Raw genomic sequence first — 20,529 nt, forward strand, 5'->3', positions numbered from 1 at the left:
ACGAAAGTGCAATTAAGTCCTAAAACTTATCACGAAGGTGCAATCAAGTCCTAAAACTTTCAAAAAGTGCAATCAATGGAAGGACTTGATTGAACCAATTTGATAAGTTTTAGGACTTGTTTGCACTTTCGTGACAAGTTTTAGGACTTGTTTGCACTTTTTGAAAGTTTTAGGACTCAATTGCACTTTCCTAATAAGTTTTAGGACTTAATTGCACATTATGAAAGTTTTAGGACTTAATTACACTTTCGTGACAAGATTTAGGACTTTGAATGCACTTATCCCTTGTAGAAACATACTTCACCACCTAAGTGGGAATATGGTAGAGAGGCACTATAGATGCCAAGCCTGAGCATTTCTCCATTTCTAGAGGAGAGTCATTGGTATATGTGCTTGGGAAGTCGTGGAGGCGCAAAGACTTCAAGTGGGGTAGCTTTGAGATACGTCATTCTGATTGCCTCGGCCATGTCAAACGGTTCATCTGCCAATGTCATGATGTCGAACCCATGCAGAAGGGCGGCAAGGGACATCGAAATTAGTTGCATGGCTAAATTGATTCCGGGGCACATTCTCCGGCCACTTCCGAACAGTACCAGCTCGTAATTCTGACCTCGAACGTCAAAATTTTTGTGGGTGGTCAAGAATCTCTCCGGCCAGAATTCGAGAGGGTCCGACCATATGTGCTGGTCACGATGGATCTTCCAAAAGTTAAAGAGGAGACGAGTGCCCTTTGGGACGTGGTAGCCATCCACCGTGCAATCTTCCATGGACTCATGCGGGATACCGAGTGGGGCCGCCGGATACAAATGCAAGGTTTCCTTGATGATGGCTTGGATGTAGACCAAATTCTTGAGGTCTGATTCATTTACTTGCTTTTCTCTACCGATTTGAGTGTCTAGTTCATGTTGGGCCTTCTTCGGGACTTCACGATGGTTGAGTAACAAGGACAAAGCTCATGTCAAGGAGACTGAGGTAGTGTCTGCGCCAGCTAAGGCAAGTCCCTACAAAGTAATGGATTGTCAGCAACTAGAACACGAATGTTGATGCCTTGGTTGTAAACTGTTCGAAACTGCAAACCAAAAACTTAAATAAGTAGGTGGAGGGAGATAGCAATGTGAGATATTTCAACACCCTCTACATGCGTAAGTCGGATTACGAACGACACGTGGAATTTGACTAACAATGGTGGACACATGTCACGCTCCGCACCCTACGAGCGCGCGGTCATCCCTCGATGGTCGATCATTGAACGCGACGTCCCAGGACGCGTCGCCGACCCCAACGAAACACCCAACAATAAGGGCAAGCGGAAGCGAAACTAATTAACCCAGACAATAAACAATGACAAAGGGATAGCACGAAACAATAATTGCATACCAACATAAGGTAGTCACTATACAAAACGATAACTCGGGCTACCAATTTAGAACCACAATTTTCAAAAGGGGGCGGTGGTTGACAAGCTTATCTCCTCTACAAAAGGTAATCAAAAGACAGGGTAAATGATCTATTCTTCAATCCCTGTGGTGCTCTGGCGGCATCTCCGAATCGATTACGGTCGCGGATCTGAAATGGTTATATAATAACCGTGAGAACGAGTCTCAATAAGCAACCCCCTAAAACCCACGTAGGCCAGTGCGTACCCAGACAAGTCATACATGCAATCTACCCCATAACATATAAAATTCGCATCATTGTACTTACCTCGTCATCAAGTCCATGCCAACTCTACACGTTAGTCGTCACGTGATAAGGCAATAATAGTAATTAAATAACACATCACAAATCGCTCAAACACCAACCATGCTTTCACTCAATCACTCCAACTAATTCAACCAGTCAATTCAATCACACTCAATTCGCATGCGTGGTCGAGCAACTTTCTCACGACCTCCCAGGTCCTTTCACACGGCCCGCGTCAACACGCCTCAGGCCAGCCCTCAGATCAAGCCGGGCTCAGTCCCGCGTAACCACGCCTCAGGACATTTCTCTCGACCCGCGTAACCACGCCTCAGGTTGGCAGCCCTCAGATCAAGCCGGGCTCAGTCCCGCGTAACCACGCCTCAGGACATTTCTCTCGACCCGCGTAACCACGCCTCAGGTCATTACTTGCCTTTCTAGCTACACCCGCGTAACCACGCCTCAGGTTGGCAGCCCTCAGATCAAGCCGGGCTCAGTCCCGCGTAACCACGCCTCAGGACATTTCTCTCATGCACATGCACCACCACACAATCTATCATCTAACACGTCGTACATTTCACAATCAAATTACCAAGCTCACACCAATGTCAATCTGACACACTCTAACAACCACTTTAATTCACACTCCCCACATCGGTCCACCGACCCGACATTCATGTCAGCACATTCAATTAATCCAATTCACCCACAAGCGCCACGACAATTCAGTCAGGCATATCTATCTCAGTCAATCACTAAATCAGCCGCACAATTATCGCCACAATAATTCACAAATTAAGCACAATCAGTCTAATTAGCCCACACCCAATTAAAGTCCTAAGCTGGTACTAAATTTCACCCTAAACAAGTCTAAAAATACCCAAAGTACTAGGTAGGATTTAGGAAGTCACTTACCTAAGTTTGGCCCGGGAAAAGTCGGCTCGGGCCCAAAATGGCCCGGGTGAACAGTACCGGACTGGGCGCGGGCGCGGGCCAATAGGCGCGGTGGCCGGCCAATGCGGGCACAATAGCCGATCGGCGCACCTGGCGCGCGGGCGCGATGGCCGTGCGGCGTGCCAAGGGGCGCACGGGCGAACGGACGGGCGACGAGCCTAGTCGGACGGGCGACGCGCCCGGTCGGACGGGCACGGCGCCAGGCGAGCTCGGCCACGCGCTCGGCCACGGGCACAAGGCCCGGCCACGGGCTCGCGGCTTGGTCGCGTGGGCGACGAGCCGGCTACGGCCGGGCTGGCTGGTCGGGGCGGCGACCACGGCGGCACGGCGACGAGCGGCGGCGACGAGCCGAACAGGGGAGAAAGAGAGTGAGCCTGGGGGGTGAGGGTGAGGGAGAGAGGGATCGGGGCTGAGGGGGAGAGATGGCGTACCGACGGTGAGCTGGCCGGCGAGCCGGCGATGGAGGAGCCGGCCGGCGGCGAGCAAGAACGACGGGACGGGGCCGGGCGACGCGGCGGCGACTCGCAGCAGCCGGCGGTGGACGGCACGGAACGGACGAGCTCAGATCGACGAGCTCCCAGGTGCGCGAACAAACGAGCGGCGAAGGCGACGGGCTGAGCTCCCGCGACGGCGAGCTGGACGGCAGAGCGGAGCAAGGCGGCCGGCTGGGCAGCGACGGGCCGAGACAGGCAGTGGGCGGCGGGCCGAGCTCGCGCGCTTGGGAAGGACGGGAGGCGGCGTCAGGGCGGGGCTTCCGGGCGACGCGGCGGCGCGGCGACGGCGCGAGGAAGACGGTGGCGGCGCTCGGCGGTCGGGCGGGCGGCGGCGGGCCGGGCGAGCAGGAGCGAGGCGGCGTAACCGGCACGCCGGCGAAGAACAAGGAAAAGAAAGAAGAAGAAAGGAGAAGAAGGAAGAGAGAAGGGAGGAGAGAGAAGCAGTGTGTCAGGGGGGGTTGGTCTGCATGGGTATGGGCAGATGGGACGCAAGCAGGGGGGGAAAACGTGCGCGTCCGGCGACCAGAGAGGGAAGAGAGAGGGAAAGAGAGAGAAAGGGAGAGAGAGGGAGAGAGAGAGAGAGAGCAGGACAGACGTGATAATGGGGGGGGGAGTGCGTGCGCGGGCAGAGGAGAGAGAGGAGAGAGAAAGAGAGAGAGAGAAAAATTTAAATGTTCAATCATATAAATAATGCGATTAAACGGCCCATAATAAAAACTGACAACGATTTATCGGTCCAAATTAAACCTCGAATATAATAAGGGACAAAGGCCAAATCAATTAAATCAAACTATAGCGAGGGAGGTCTACTAGTCCAAATTTGCACCTGGTCAAAAACTCCCCTTTTTCCATCATTGCTGACAATCTCAATGCTGGCTACGATAATATTGATACCGTCCAATTTATTTCGTCCTGAAACTCCCGAAAATCGACTGCCAAGTTCGGGGTCTAAATAACGGCCAAATTCGATCGAGTGCAATTCTAGCGAAATCTCTATTTTAAAAACGAGAACCCGAGAGTGATCAGTTCCCGGGCGAGATTCCATTATAAGCGCACTGACGGATTACACGTTTTATAAATCCCAAAAATGGGCCAAAATTCGGAATGTCACAACACACATGCAAAAGCGGTAGAACCGGCTCTAATACTATATTAAAAAGTCAAATTCAAAAGCTTAAACTAATAAGTGGAGGGAGATGACATTTATATAAAGAGCTATAAATCCCATTGTCAAGCGATGTGAAATACTTTAACATAAATTCCTCATCAGTACTTGTGTTTAATCTTTTGTCAAACGGTTCAATGTATATGCTGGTGACCTTCATTAATCACAGAGATTAAATTTATATCACATGTACAGGGTAATGACATTATCCCTTTTATATTTAATTTTAAAAGGTCAATGATTCATTATACTATCATTCAAAGTACCTTATGAGACACGAACTGATCAGACACACTAGGCAATACTTCTTGCTTCATAGTATCCCTTAAGTTTGAAGAACATTTTTCTCCTTTTCATGCAACTGCAAATTTTATAAGAGAAAAATGTTTGGACCCCCGTAGTGTTTGTTATATGCCACCTATAAATAGTTGATTCACAAGATATTAATTGTTCTGTGTGGAAGGAAAGAACCATGTTAAAGATAATTTGTGTAATTAAAATGGTTATACGGATTATGTTGTAGCGTATAAAAGTATCAGTTACAATCTTTAACATCCCTTCAAACTGAATGCTATTGTGGTATATTCAAAACCAACTTAGAACATTAAGACTTACCAAAAAACTTAAAAGAGTGGAGACCAAAATCTTGAAATTGAGAGTTTTGGAACCAAAATACAAGAGTTGCTTATTTGGAAATGACTTTTTTTTATTTCCTGTAAAAATTCAAATTATTATTCAAATTTCAATATATATATATATATAAATCTACATGTCAATTTATATTTTCACGACCCTCGACCATTGGCCCGCGGGGTCACCGGGCCTCCGTTGGTTGCCGGTGGCCCTTGCCGGCCCTCAACAATAAAAAAAGAAAAAAAAGTAAAGAAGGAAAAAGAAAAGGAAAATAAAAATATAAAAAATTCCAAAAAATTATTAAAAATTATCCACGTCATTGCAATGTGTGCTACATCGGACGGCCAACGTCCACATTAGCGATTTTTGACCAAATTGGCCAAATGGATTTAATTGGCAAAATGTAAAAATGATTATGATTCAATTGTTACAATTAAAAGGTTTATGACTGAATTGGCAAAAGTGTAATAAGTTTTAAATTTTTTGGACAATTTTTCCTAAAAAATTCTTATGCATCTCAGGTGATCATTGAAAGGGCTAAAAAATTAGTTCTTCAAAATTAGGAAAAAGCTTTAGAAAACACATGGCATGCCATACTCCGGGACTAGCTATACAAAACAAATCTTAGCTAGATGTTTATACATGTTATGCACACAAAAATCTATTTTTTGAAATTCAAAAATTAGAATCTACCATATCAAATGCTTTTTAATGAGACGGGTAATGATTATGCCAAATAAACTTACCATGCATGTAGCTTTAATGACTGTATCGGCATTGGAACCAGGAAGCTCTTCGGCAGCATCTACAATGGAGAGCAACACGTCCATGAAATCCTGGTCACTGTCCTTGTTATTACCATATCTCTTGTCAGTGTTTCTTCTACTTTTGTGCTCATTTAGCCATCCTTGAACCACACGGTCTAGCTTTTGGGCTGTCTTCTTCATCATCTTCTCGTACCCGTCCAAATCCAACCACCTTAAAATCTAGAACGCATCGGACACTGTGAACCTCCCTGCCAAATCGAAGAAGTTCCTCAAAGCCTCTCGACCTTTCTCATCTTGTTCGTCCTCATATCGTTTCCCAACTATCATCCTAAACACCACATTTAGAGTTATGTCACCAAACCATCGCTTCATGTCCACCAACACCTTCTTTGGTGCACCGCTGTAGCTTCCCGTACATGGCTTATATAAGTGGGTTATCGATGCTTGGATCTTTGATTCCCGAATGTGCTTAAGCAATTCCAGCCAGTGATTGGAGAGGAGCTCAGTCATTGTGATCTTGCGCACGTGATGCCAATAAGGGCCGTAGGGAGTGAGGCCAAACATGGCATAGTTATAGGTCATGACTTTGGAGCTGATCGACTTGGGTCGACTCATAAAGACTCTATCGTTCACGGTAAGGCACTTCTTGGCTATCTGCCAATTACTAACTATCAATGCATGATGAACACTAGTCTTGATGTTGAAGATCAACCTGCACTTGTCAGCCATGTTTGCCAGGATTATATGGGGCGGCACCGAGCCTCTTAAGAGATGGAGATGGCCGATCAAAGGCAAAAGGACACTATAAGTGCCATAAGTTGTGTACGGAGATCACTTTAGTGCCTTACCTTTTTTTCGGATTACTTTGGTGTCAACTTTTTTGAAAAACGATCACTTTAGTGCCAATACTGACATGATCGCCGGAAATCTAACATGGCTCTTTTTTTATTAATTTCCAATGCTGGCATGGCTCGCCGGAAATTTGATGTGGCTCATCGGAAATCTGACGTGGCTCTTTTTTTGGCCGGAGTCACTAAAGTGATCTCTTTTCCTCCGACTTGGCACCAAAGTGATCCGAAAAAAAGTTATGGCACCAAAGTGATCTCCGTACACAACTTATGGCACTTATAGTGTCCTTTTGCCGCCGATCAAAGGTCATGCGCCGCCAGCTTTTGGCAAGGAGGCTTTTTTGTGGCTGTTGACACTTCCTCTGTTATTCTTTGTCAGCGAAGGAAAAAAGTAGTGTTGGGAAAACTCATTTCCCGATTGACATATTCAAAATGTATTCGATCAATGCGGAAAACGTACCCAATAATCTATAACTTGCATCACCAATCGTACATGTATATCACATAATGAACATACCCAGTATTGCCACAGATTAATGCCACTTTGCACTTGAGAGTTATTTTCGATCGTCTTTCGTACCCACTTGCGTTCCGAAGGAAAACCAGATAAGGCGTTACTTTCGAAGAGGTGTGTTATTACACATATGTGAAAAATCGCGTTGATTTTCCAAGGGGGGTCTACTATTTATAATAAGAGGCAAATAACCACCTTGTGGGCCTTTGTGTTTCATGGGCCGGGTTTGGCCAATCTTGGGCGGCCCACCTAATATGCATTTCATCTCCTACTTGCCCACAATGGGCTAAACACAACTCTCTTTTTTGCAAAGTTCATATTGACAAATAATCCGTGCGACCAGCATACTACGAGAGCTCGTTGCTATACATCTGTTAGGAATATATAACAGCTCAAATTGGACATTATCTAGAGTAGAATTAGTATGCAGTTCCCTAGATCAATCAGTCACATTTGTATCTCTCTTGATCTCTTTTAGTATCTCGTATATTGTATTCATAATTATGATTTACTCAAAATCATAATTGGTCGACCTGTGAATACAAAAATAGAATGTGACATTATAAAACAAATTGATCTTCCTCTTTCCTTAAACCTCTCCATTTTAGTCCAGCTTGCTTTTCTAGAAATGCCCCGTTAGACTGAATTATCATGATCATCGGCAACATCCTAAGATAGTAAACACTGAATAGAAATTTTGAAAATAAGAGTCGTGGGGGCACTTAATTGAGGAACTATTTTCCTCAAGAATCTCACACGACTTAAAAAGTTGAGATAATAACTTTTGCCAACTCTTATCGGTCATCTTATGCATACGTAATATGGAATACATATTACGGTGTTATCTCCTTTCCCATAGAGCATATGTCTTTACTCTCAATACCGTACAGATGATAGTTCAGACATACTCAATGTCTAACTTGAGTTCACAAATCTACTCTATTCATAAGCATATCTATCAGAATCCGCATCTGGCATTAAAGACAGATAAAGTGAAATATGTGGGTCATTTCACTTTCGGACATAATAATCTATATGTCATCATCTTAACATTCTGTTAAGGCAACGTCCATGCTTTAAGCTTGAGTTTGTATGACGCTTATGAATGTTGATCTTGATCTCATCTGTCCGACATACATTTTCAATATAATGCACTCAAGATCAACATTCATAAGCGTCATACAAACTCATAGGCATTAATAATAACAACTTCATTAATAGTGAACATTCAAGGAAAATTACAATATTCAGTACATCATATTCTACATGTTAGTGGTCTGCCCTAGGAATCAATCAAGGTTGATACTCTAATATTAGTTGTGGATTAGGTTGTGTTGGAAAATCGACCTTCACTATACTTAGGTAGTCATAATGTCTTGCTAGAGACCGCTTATGACTTGTGGGCCAAAAAGGGTTTTGAGCACACTGCTAATGTTTAGTGAACCTACAGGGTCGCACATAATAGCGAACTGAGTTAATATTTTCTGTGCGCCGGGATCTACTTAAAATAAGAAGTAGATTTTAATTTATTCTCATATTCAACTTATCTACGCGGTCGTGCACGTTATGAGATAACGATTAAACGTACGATTGAAGGTAGATAGTTTGGCGGGCCCAAATTGTCCAGCCTCACTTCTTTTAATTCGCGTAAATAATGAGGCTATATATAGATATAGCGTGTGGGTGACAAAAAAAAACCATAAGTGAGAAAAAACGCCTCCAAGAGAATACGAAGAGAATCGTTCTCTGTTCAGCTATGGGATCCATCATGAATGCTGTGAGAAAAAACTCAGTGTCCTTCAACACAATATGAGCGAGACCGCATGAGTAGGATTCCTTATGCATCAGCTATGGGATCCATCATGTATGCTATGTTATGCACTTATCCTGATGTGCTTATGCAATGAGCATGACAAGTAGATACCAGTCAGATCCAGGGGAACCTCACTAGATTTCTGTAAAAAATATCCTTAAGTACTTGAGAAGAACTAAGGATTTATTCTTAGTCTATGGAGGTGAGGAACAGATCACTATAAGTGGTTACACTGATGCTAGTTTCCAAACCGACAAATACGACCTTCGATCGCAGTCAGGTTTTGTTTTTTGCGTGAATGGTAGAGCGGTAGGCTGGAAGAGTTCTAAGCAGGACACTCTTACAGATTCTACGACAGAAGCTGAGTATATTGTTGCTTTAGAAGCATCAAAGGAAGCTGTTTGGATTCGAAAGTTCATAGAAGAACTGGGAATCAGTCCCACTAGTTCGAATCTAGCGGACCTCTATTGTGACAGCAATGGGGCCATAGCTTTGGCTAAAGAGCCTAGGTCTCACCAGAAGACCAAACACATACTCAGGAAGTATCATCTCATTCGAGAATTCATTGAAAGAGGTGATGTCAAGATGTGCAAAGTTGCAACGGAGTTTAATACAGCTGATCCGTTGACGAAGGCTCTTCCACAACCTAAGCAGGAGCGTCATTGTAATGCTTTAGGCCTTAGATACATTAGGGCAAAAGGACACTATAAGTGCCATAACTTGTGTACGGCGCTCACTTTGGTGCCATAACTTTTTTTCGGATCACTTTGGTGCCAAGTCGGAGGAAAAACGATCACTTAAGTGTCATAACTTTTTTTTGGATCACTTTAGTGCTAAAATTTTTGAAAAACGATCACTTAAGTGCTAAAGTTTTTGAAAAACGAACATTTAAGTGCTAAAATTTTTGAAAAACGATCACTTAAGTGCCAATCTCCAGCGAGACTCCGGCGAGCCACGTCAGCTTCAGAAATTAATAAAAAAAATGCCACGTCAGATTTCCGGCGAAAATTTGTGTACGGCACCGGAGTTGGCACTTAAGTGATCGTTTTTCAAAAATTTTAGCACTTAAGTGATCGTTTTTCAAAAATTTTAGCACTAAAGTGATCCAAAAAAAAGTTATGGCACTAAAGTGAGCGTCGTACACAAGTTATGGCACTTGTAGTGTTCTTTTGCCGATACATTAGTGATTGGTCTTGATGTGAGTGAGTGTATATGTGATATACATTTTCATTGTTCATTAATAAAATATATATTATATTTGATTTCGATTTAATTTGAATATATAATTGAATGCGAAATCTTTATCCCCTGAATATTGAATATCCTTAATAGATAATCAAATACGTGATTTGATCGTGAAACTCTATTAATAGAGTGGATACTAAGGGCGCGAATGGTAACCATTCTGCTCCAGAAATAAAATTCTTGCTAGAAATTGATTTCCGGAATTCTTGCTAGAAATTGATTTCTGAAGGAGAAATCTGTTTGATAAAACATGACTAATTCTGCTCCAGAAATTGATTTCTAGAATAGAAATCTATTTTGATTTGTTGATTTTTTTGGGCACCTCAAAAAAATTAAATTTCACTCAAAGTGGGTGCCCAAAAGTATTCTAAGCCATTTTGTGAAGTTTTGAAATTTTTTATTTTTTGATTTTTTTGGGCACCTCAAAAAAATTAAATTTCACTCAAAGTTGGTGTCCAAAAGTATTCTAAGCCATTTTGTGAAGTTTTAAAAAAAAATTTTGATATTTTTGGGCACCTCAAAAAATTTAAATTTCACTCAAAGTGAGGTGCCCAAAGGTATTCTAAGCTATTTTGTGAAGTTTTGAAATTTTTGATTTTTTTATTTTTTTTGGGCACCTCAAAAAAATTAAATTTCACTCAAAGTGGGTGCCCAAAGGTATTCTACCGTTTTGTGAAGTTTTGAAATTTTTTATTTTTTGATTTTTTTGGGCTCCTCAAAAAAATTAAATTTCACTCAAAGTGGGTGCCCAAAGGTATTCTACCATTTTGTGAAGTTTTGAAATTTTTTATTTTTTGATTTTTTTGGGCTCCTCAAAAAAATTAAATTTCACTCAAAGTGGGTGCCCAAAGGTATTCTAAGTCATTCTGTGAAGTTTTGAAATTTTTGATTTTTTTATATTTTTTGAAAAAAATTCACCAAATTTCCTATTTTCCCGAAATCTGACTTTTTTTATTTTCTGGAAATTTTTATGAATTTTTCTGGAATTTTTCAATTTTTATGCATTTCCTGCAAAAAAAATTAGTGAGATCTCAAAATGTGCTGTAAAGGTCACGAAAAAGAGAGAAAATAGGGAGAATGCATTCTGGAATCAAGAAGCTACAAAAAGTAGCTTCTCTTTTTTTTGCCCAAAACTCATTCTGGAATAAAAAATGCATTCTGGAATCAAGTATTTTTAACAAACGCATTTTTATTCCAGAATGCAAAAATTGCTCCATAATGCAATCCGGAAATTTTTTAACAAACGCATTTATGTTCCGGAATGCATTCTGGAGCAGAATTTCTGCTCTAGAATGGATTCCATGCGCGCCCTAATATTCTAAATGTCCCTAGTCAATTGCCATTGTGCATTAGGACGCCAATGGTGTTTGAGACTAGCATGTGAGTCAACTGATGACCAAGTTTCACGGGTCATGAATATAGAGATATAAAGTTGATCACATGGAATACATGTTGGAGAATATTGTGCTGGACAGACCCGCTATGAGAATACTGTAGGATTGTTATATAATGTCATCAGTGTTTCTCATCACAGCTACAGAGTATAGTCCTTTGACCTGAGTCTGCCATGGTTTCCTAGACGTGGATTGGCATGGTTTAACATTACCAAACGTCAGCCGTAACAGGTGATTTTAAAGGTAATGGCTGGGCATGTCATGAATCGTGCTGAGAGATGTGAGTAGACAAGATGGGATTTGTCCCTCTCATATAGCGAGGGTATGATATCCTGGCCTCTCGTAGAATTGAGACTGTGAAATGCATAGCCATGCTCAAGTGAGTTGAAGAGTCAACTACTTGCTTTGACAGTCTAGCTGCGGTAACGAGAAAATGAGTTTGAGATATATAAGGATGACACTTGTCATGCCTTATGCTTGACTCGGAAATCAAGTGACAAAGGAACTTAGTTTATATGATTGGTTCTAGTGCAAGTGGGAGATTGTTAGTGGTCTGCCCTAGGAATTAATCAAGGTTGATACTCTAATATTAGTTGTGGATTAGGTTGTGTCGGAAAACCGACCTTCACTATACTTATGTAGTCATAATGTCTTGCTAGAAACCGCTTATGACTTGTGGGCCAAAAAAGGTTTTGAGCACACTGCTAATGTTTAGTGAACCTACAAAGTCGTACACAATAGCGAACTGAGTTCATATTTTCTGTGCGCCGGGATCTACTTAAAATAAGAAGTAGATTTTAATTTATTCTCCTATTCAACTTATCTACGCAGTCGTGCACGTTATGAGATAACGATTAAACGTACGATTGAAGGTGGATAGTTTGGCGGGCCCAAATCGCCCGGCCCCACTTCTTTTAATTCGCGTAGATAATGAGGTTATATATAGATATAGCGTGTGGGTGACAAAAAAAACCCTAAGTGAGAAAAAACGCCTCCAAGAGAATACGAAGAGAATCGTTCTCTGTTCAGAGATCTTTGAGAGAGTCTCGAAGATCAAAGGCGATCAGGAAAAATAAGTCCAAGATCTTTAGCTAGCACTTGGATCGTTGGAGACTTCCGTTCGTGTGTGTGGATACCAGTAGAGGCGTAACACTTGGGACACTAATCCAGACATAATCGATTGTCAATTTACCTTTAATCTGCAAAAGGTACGTGTCAAACTTCTGTTTAGATTTCAATATATGCATGGATCCTGTCTAGGATTTTGGTTTATAAATTCCGCTGCGTTTTTAGCACTTGAGGAACCCTACACTCCATAGTCCTGAGATCTCACATGACCATGGAAAACTTTTCTAGGAATCGGCTTCGTCATAGGATCTGCTATGATCCTTTGCATAGATATGTACTGCACGTTTACTTCCTTTCGTGCAATCATGTCCTTGACATACTTATATTTGATATCTATATGTTTGGTCTTTCCATGGTACTTGGGATCCTTAATATACGCTATTGCTGTTTGGCTATCACAATAGACCAATACTGGGTTTGCAGTATTCTCAGCAACACCTAAGTGATCTAAAAATCTTCCAAGCCAAACAGCTTCTTGTGTCGCTATTGATAGAGCCACGAACTCGACTTCCATTGTGGATAAGGCCATACACTGGTGCTTCTTACTGCTCCAAGATATGGCACCATTATTCAGTAAGAACACATATCCAGAGGTAGATTTCCTTTTCTTTAAATCTCCTCCCCAGCCAACATCAGTATAGCCTTCAAGGTGCAGATCACTTTCTTGATAAGTCAGCGCATAGTCGGCACTTCCCTTTAGATATCTCAAGATTCTTTTGACGGCAATCTAATGTGCTTGACCTGGATTGGATTGGTATTTACGTACGATTCTAACTGCATAACAAATATTAGGTCTTGTACACATCATAGCGTACATCAAGCTTCTGACAACACTAGCATATGGAACTTATTCCATTTGCTCCTTTTCTTATGGAGTCTTAGGACATATTTTTTCACTAAATGTTTCTCCCTTTGCAATAGGAGTATCTATTGGTTTACAATCTTGCATGCGAAATCGCTCAAGGATTTTATTCACATACGTCTCTTGTAAAGGGATAAAGATTTCTTTGAACGATCTCTTGAAATCTTAACTCCAAGAATGTATGCAGCTTCACTCATATCTTTCATCTCAAAATTGGAAGATAACCAATTCTTAACTGTAGTAACAAACTCCATATTGCTTTCGGCAATTAGTATATCATCAACATATAATGATAAGATCACAAATTGATCTTTGAATCTTTTGATATATACACAATTGTCCTCACTAATCATTATAAAATCATATGCCATTATGGCATTGTGAAAACATATATACCATTATCTCGAAAACTGCTTAATGCCATATATCGACCTCAATAGTCGACACACGTTGTGCTCTTAGCCTTTTGTAATGAAACCAACAGGTTGTTCCATATCAATTTCTTCTTTTAATTCTCCATTAATGAATGCAGTCTTTACATCCATTTTGATGTAAATTAAGATCCATACTAGCTACTGTTGTCAAAATAAGACGGATAGAGGTAAATCTAACCACAGGAAAAAAAGTTTCTTCAAAGTCAACTCCTTCCTATTGATTATATCCTTTCGCCATAAGGTGAGCCTTATACCTCTCTATTGAGCCATCAGCCTTACGCTTTATTTTGAAAATCCACTTGTTCCCAATGGCTTTTCGTCCCTTTGAAAGGTTTGGTTTGATCTTAATGACTCCATTTCTTCTTTCATTGCATGCATCCATTTTTCCTTATCATGACACATTAGAGCCTCATTAACATTCTTCGGCTTATCTTCATCCTGTGGGGCGATCATGAAAGCTTATCCTTCGATGTCAAAACGTCGACGGGAAATCCTATTACGACTTGACAGTCATATATGAGACTGTACTCCTGATAATTCACCATGCTCCATTGCGTTCCCACTTGGATTAAATAATGGTGGTGTCGTTTCATTAAGTGGTTGCAATTGAGACTAATTTGCACTCAACTCTCCACTTGTCACAATGCTCCTACTGACTTTACTACCATGAACCACAAATTCGTATAGTGAGGTATCTCCACCTATTTCGCCCTTTTTTAGGAAATTCATTCTCTAAGAATGTAACATCCCGTGATTCGAATTCAGTTATACTTCCGCTTTCTTGTTCACCTATGAACACATACCATTTTGAGTGCTCTGAGTAGATTATGAAAATACTCTTTTTGCCTCTTGGGCCTAATTTTCCATACTTGTGAGAGGACTCACGAGTATAGACAGCACAACTCTAAGGTTTTAGAAAGCTTAAATCAGGCTTTCTGCCTGTCCATAACTCATATGAAGTAGAAGTAACTGATTTAGAAGGCACACGATCAAGTATGTAGGCAACAGTTAACAAAGCATCACCTCAAAAAATGATAGGTAAGTTAGGTTGTGCTATCATTGACCTAACCATTTCCATTAAAGTTCTGTTTCTCCTTTCTGCAACACCATTTTTGTTAAGGAGCATGTGGAATAGTCAGTTGGCTTTCTATTCCCTTTTCATCACATAAATTTCTAAACTGATCAGACATATGTTCTTGACCTCGATCGGATCTTAATGCTTTTATTTTTCTATCTAATTGATTTTTGACTAAGCTCATAAATCTTTTAAAGCAATTTAATGCCTCGGACTTATGAGAAATCAAATCGACATGTCCGAATCAAGTATGATCATCAATAAATGTGATGAAATAAACAGGTTCGTGCCTTGCTCTTACATTCATTAGACCACAGATGTCTGTATGGATTAATTGCAAATGAAACTCAGCTCTTGTTCTTTTTCGAAATGGTTTCCTCGTTGTTGTTCCTTCTAGGCAATGCTCGCATATGGACAAATCAAACTTTTTAATATTGCCCAATAAGCCATCTTTGGCCAATCTATTCATTTTTTGTTGGCCAATATGACCAAATCTAGTATGCCACACATTCACATCATTCTTATAAGAATCAGATGATGTAAATAAGGAATAACTAACATTAACTTTACAATAGTTAACATATAATACAATGAAACCATCTAAAAAATATTCAGAACCATAATAACTTGTACCTAAAGACAAGTCTACACCATTGTTATGGAAGTTTACATTAAAATCAAGTCTTACTAAAACCAACACTGAAACTAAGTTCCGACGAATTTCTGGAGCAAATAACACATCATGTAGGAACAATGTGTGTCCACCGCTCATAAGAGGTTGATAGGTGCCAATGCCTCTAACCTCCACTATGGAATTGTTCCCTACATATATCCACTTCGTTCCTTATGGAACTGGTCGAAACTCCACAAAGGCTTATCTGTCCTTTGCTACATGGTCTGTGGCTCTCGAATCTATGGTCCACAAAGGATTAGACTCAGTTAGAAAGACTAAACTAGACACATAAATAGCACTATCATGAATGCTAAGGGTTTCTACCTTCTTTGACTTGCCACAGTCGCGAGCAAAGTGACCCTTCTTGCCACAGTTGTAACATTTCACCCTTGAAATGTTCTTCTTAAAAAGACGCTTTCCTTTCTCCCGTTGGTTCAACCTAAGTTTCTTTCCTAAAGGACTTGCTTTCTTGCCTTTCCACTTCTTTGACCCAGTAGGGTGTTTCCACTTAGAGCCCGAAACTCCATGAGAGCTAGAATCAGCAAAGTAAATATCGGTTTCTAGCTTAGCCGCTAGGAGGCGGTCCTCTTCCAGCTCAAGATGCCGCATAGCATCCTCGAAGGTCTTGATATCCTCATTGTGGGTCAAGTGGATCTTCATATATGCTCCCAGCTTTGAGGCAAGGAGCAGATTACTGCTTGCACTTATTATTCATCGGTGAGTATGTGACCAGCATCCTTCAGCTCACTTATCATATTCGACATTTGCCTCAAATGCTGTTTCATGGTCTTTCCATGAGACATCTTGTATGAGTCAAAATGAATAGTGAGTTATCTCAGTTTGGTCACAGAAGTTTGATCAAATCTTGTTGTCAGTGCGGCCCACATGTCTTTGGCGTTCTTAAAACGTCCGAACTCTCACATGATATCATTGTCTATGCTGCTTACCAACGTAATGCGAGCAAGAGAGTTCTTCCTTTTCCACGTAGCATAGGCATCTTTATCCCTTTTGTGCTGAGCAGTAGTCTCATCTTCAGGTTCTTCCATAACCTGGTTAAGAGCTTTAAGTGCTTCTTACTCTTCCAGCACATACTGTATTTTGAGATTCCAAATCTCATAATTATCGCCATTCAATTTCTCTCCCTTATTAAGTTTAGCCACTATGTTCTTAATTGCTGAAGTCATTGTACCTGAACATTTCAGACATATACGCACGAACTATTAATGCCTATCTTAATGCTTCATCAGCATCATAATTACATAAACTAATCACATTAATGAAAAGTTTCACAAAAGGTTTTATAGAGTCGATAGGTCACTATGTTCCCAATCATTGTCTAAGACTCCTAATTTGAAATTATCATTAACATAATCACTTATGTAAAAAGAATTTGGTTCTTCAAAAGTTATACAAATTTTTAAGAAGTTCCCACAGATAACATAACATATAATATGGCAATATCAAATAAAAGGCCACAAATTTCCATAACCATATATTTCATAACACATTCACAAATATTCAAGAATATGTAATATCAACTTGAAACATATATACAAGTGATTCCAAATCCTAAAAGAACAACATCAAGTATACCTATCCAACACATAGACAGGAAAAGACTCATGAAATTCCCTAAGGAATTTCATTTTCTTTGGAACAAAAATAGAGGCTCCCGGAAAAACCCCTAGATTCAGGCTACGATTTACGCCGATACCCATTCAATGCAAGGCTTGACGTTCTCCTTGCCCCGACCCTTATGTACTCTTGCAAGAAATTCTCCACAAGCATCTTATAACTTGGACCCTCTAAGGTTTTCCTAACCTTATCAAGCATTCTTCCCAACTCCTAAGAAATAGTGCATTTTAGAGCTCCGACCATCACATATTCCGACATTATGAAACCGTTCCAAATGATATATTGTATCATTTTGTTGACCTTGATGATGTGTGTCATCACATCATCACCAGTGTCCCATCGATAAAGAGCTAGCTTGATTCTAAGTTTCTCAAGCCTCTCCTTTTGAGCCGCCGTTCTTGGGATTATCGGAATACGTCTCATATGTACCATTATTCTTGTAGCAAATGCAGAACAAAAGGACTACTCATAATCCATGATACATTAAAATAGGGAATGCTTATTCATATACATGTGATCCAGCACTTGTATTTCGAAAACCATAGAGAAATAGTAGAGAAATTGCCAAAGAATATACCCCAAAGTACGCATACATAGGGTTTGTCATGCATTTTCACATTCATAAGTGCAGCAAATATGTCATACGAATATACCATAAAGTAGAGCATTCTAATACGAACACGGTGATACCAAGAACGCCCAAATAGGAGTTCAAATGAGCTCGTACGAGCCAAAAAACCGCGTTGGGGTCATTATGACCGATTTGAACCGGTCCAATTTGACCGGTTTGACCGGTCCGACCACTGACTAGTCAATGGTCAAAGGTCAACTGGGTTGGGTCAGTGGGTTTTCGGGTCTCAATGGTCGGACCGGTCAACTGGGTCGGGCCAGCGGGTTTTCGGGTCAGGTCGGGTTAGCGGGTTTCCGGATCGGGTCGGGTCAGGATCGACCCGATTGGATAATCGGCGTGGTTGACGTCAGCCACGTCTACATGTGCACGTGTGGTGCATGCGCATGGTAACTGTTGGCGTGGTAGGTGACACGCGCGTGCGCCCTACGTTCCGGCGAGGTTGCTGCTTCAGGCCGCGCGTGGGGGCGCGTCCGGCCTCTTCCGGCGACGCACCGCTCCTCATTTGCTCGTCTCGATGAGCACTTTCTTTTTGTGTAATCCAAATCAAGTTTTGACGAAAAAAATCAAATCGAAACATGCATGAACAGTTCGTCGACTCGAAGAAAATGGGCCAAAAACGAGACCAAAATGAAACACAGGCGGTATACACTTCAAATTTCAGAGGCCATACACATGCATGATCGGGAAACAAGTAAGCGGGCTTTGATACCAATGTTGGGAAAACTCATTTCCCAATCAACATATTCAAAATGTATTTGATCAATGCGGAAAAGGTGCCCAATAATCTATAACTTGTACACCGATCGTATAGGCATATCACATAACGAACATAACCGATATTGCCATATATTAAATGCCACTTTGCACTTGAGAGTGATCTTCGATCGCCTTTCATACCCACTAGCATTCTGAAGGAAAACCAGAGAAGACATTACTTTCGAAGAGGTGTGTTATTACGCATATGTGAAAAATCACGTTGATTTTACAAGGGGGTCTACTATTTATAATAAGAGGTAAATAACCACCTTGTGGGCCATTGTGGTTTGTGGGCCGGGTTTGGCCCATCTTGGGCGGCCCACCCATTATGCCTTTTAGGTAGAGAATGATTGCAAAGGCAAAGATCATGCCAACGAGGGCCGTGGTTAGAAACAAGAAAGAGGACTCCATGTTAGTGAATGAGGAGAAGGTTTTTGGAGAGAGATGTAAAAATCAAAGCTTGGGATTTTTTAGCTCCTTGATTGGATTAAATTTTCATTGATACACGCATACTACTCTGCTAACCTGCACTAAATAATGCTCAACCAGTATATTAAGGGGAAATGACTAAAAAAGTCATTAACCTAATGTACTTTTGCAAATTTAATCCTAAATATTTTAATTGTGCCAATTGAGTCTTAAACATTTTCACATTTGGGTCAATTAATTCCTAAACATTCTCACATTTTGCCAATTGAATCCATCCAATCAATTTTGGTTGGAAATTGCTAATGTAGACGTCAATCGTCCTTCGTGACATGGTTGGTAGGACGGTCGGCGCTGACATAGTCAAATTTTTGAAATATTTTATTTTTATATTTTTGTTGTTGTTTTGTTTTCTTTCCTTTTCTTTGACCAAGTGTTGGCACCCTTGGCACTAGGCAAGGGCATCGCGGCCCTCACCGGCCGTGGGCTAGCCCTTACCTGTGGCCATTAAGGGTGGCCTCACCCTGGCAAGGCCACCCCTTGCCATATTGGGTGAGGACGATCCTCGTCTAGGCGAGGCCGACCTTCGCATGATCATGGTCGTCAAGGGCGGCCTCACCCGGGTAGGGCAAGGGAGACCCTCACCCAGGTGAGGTCGTCCCTCACCTGTGGCCGGCGAAGGCAATCCTCATCAGATCAGGCGAGTGTGACCTCGCCGAGCCCTTTCCGGCTATCGTCGTTGGCTGGCCATAAGCAAAAAGGAAAAGAAAACACAAAAAAAAATACAAAACAATTTAGAAAAAATTGTAAAAAGTTGTCCATGTCAGCGTCGATAAGCCACATAGGACAATTGGCACCACATCAGCGTTTTCCGGTCAAAATTGTTCAGATTGACTCAATTTACACAATTGAAATGTTTAGAATTAAATTGGCAAAAGTGTAATAGATATGTGACTTTTATGATAATTTTTCCCTATATTGGCAAGTAGGCATGGCCACGAGATAAATATGGGTGTGACTGCAGATTCGTTGTTCCCCGGTGCTGCAGTAATATATCGGGACTTAGTAAATTATAGACGTAAGCACATGGGTAACATCGAAGAAAATTGAGACATGATATGTCCTTCGGCCTCTTAAATTCCGAGTCCCCACTGATTGCGCATCTTGCTTTCTAAGATTTTGCTAGGCGATATCATCTAGTGCTCCACATAGCGACAAGGATCGTCTAATGTGCTATTTAGAAAATCAACACGGAGGATTTTTTTTAACATGTTCCAAGTGTACATATATTCTGTGCAAGTGATCCATGTTTTTCTTACCAAAAACTGTACTACTCATTAGCTTCATTGAGCTCTAATTTCGGTTCGTTAGTCAAATTATTACTATTAATGATAAATTTTTC

The 20,529-nt window shown here is 41.2% G+C and overlaps 1 pseudogene; it reads right to left on the reverse strand.

The window, feature by feature from the left end:
- Window positions 1–377: 377 nt before the first annotated feature.
- Window positions 378–19,148, reverse strand: LOC115667257 (cytochrome P450 CYP82D47-like; annotated as a pseudogene).
- Window positions 19,149–20,529: the final 1,381 nt, after the last annotated feature.

The sequence above is a fragment of the Syzygium oleosum genome, unplaced genomic scaffold (genome assembly GCF_021117445.2).
Source record: "Syzygium oleosum isolate NSW1041296 unplaced genomic scaffold, Sole_v2.1 Sole_v2.05, whole genome shotgun sequence".
NCBI classification, from domain to species: domain Eukaryota; kingdom Viridiplantae; phylum Streptophyta; class Magnoliopsida; order Myrtales; family Myrtaceae; genus Syzygium; species Syzygium oleosum.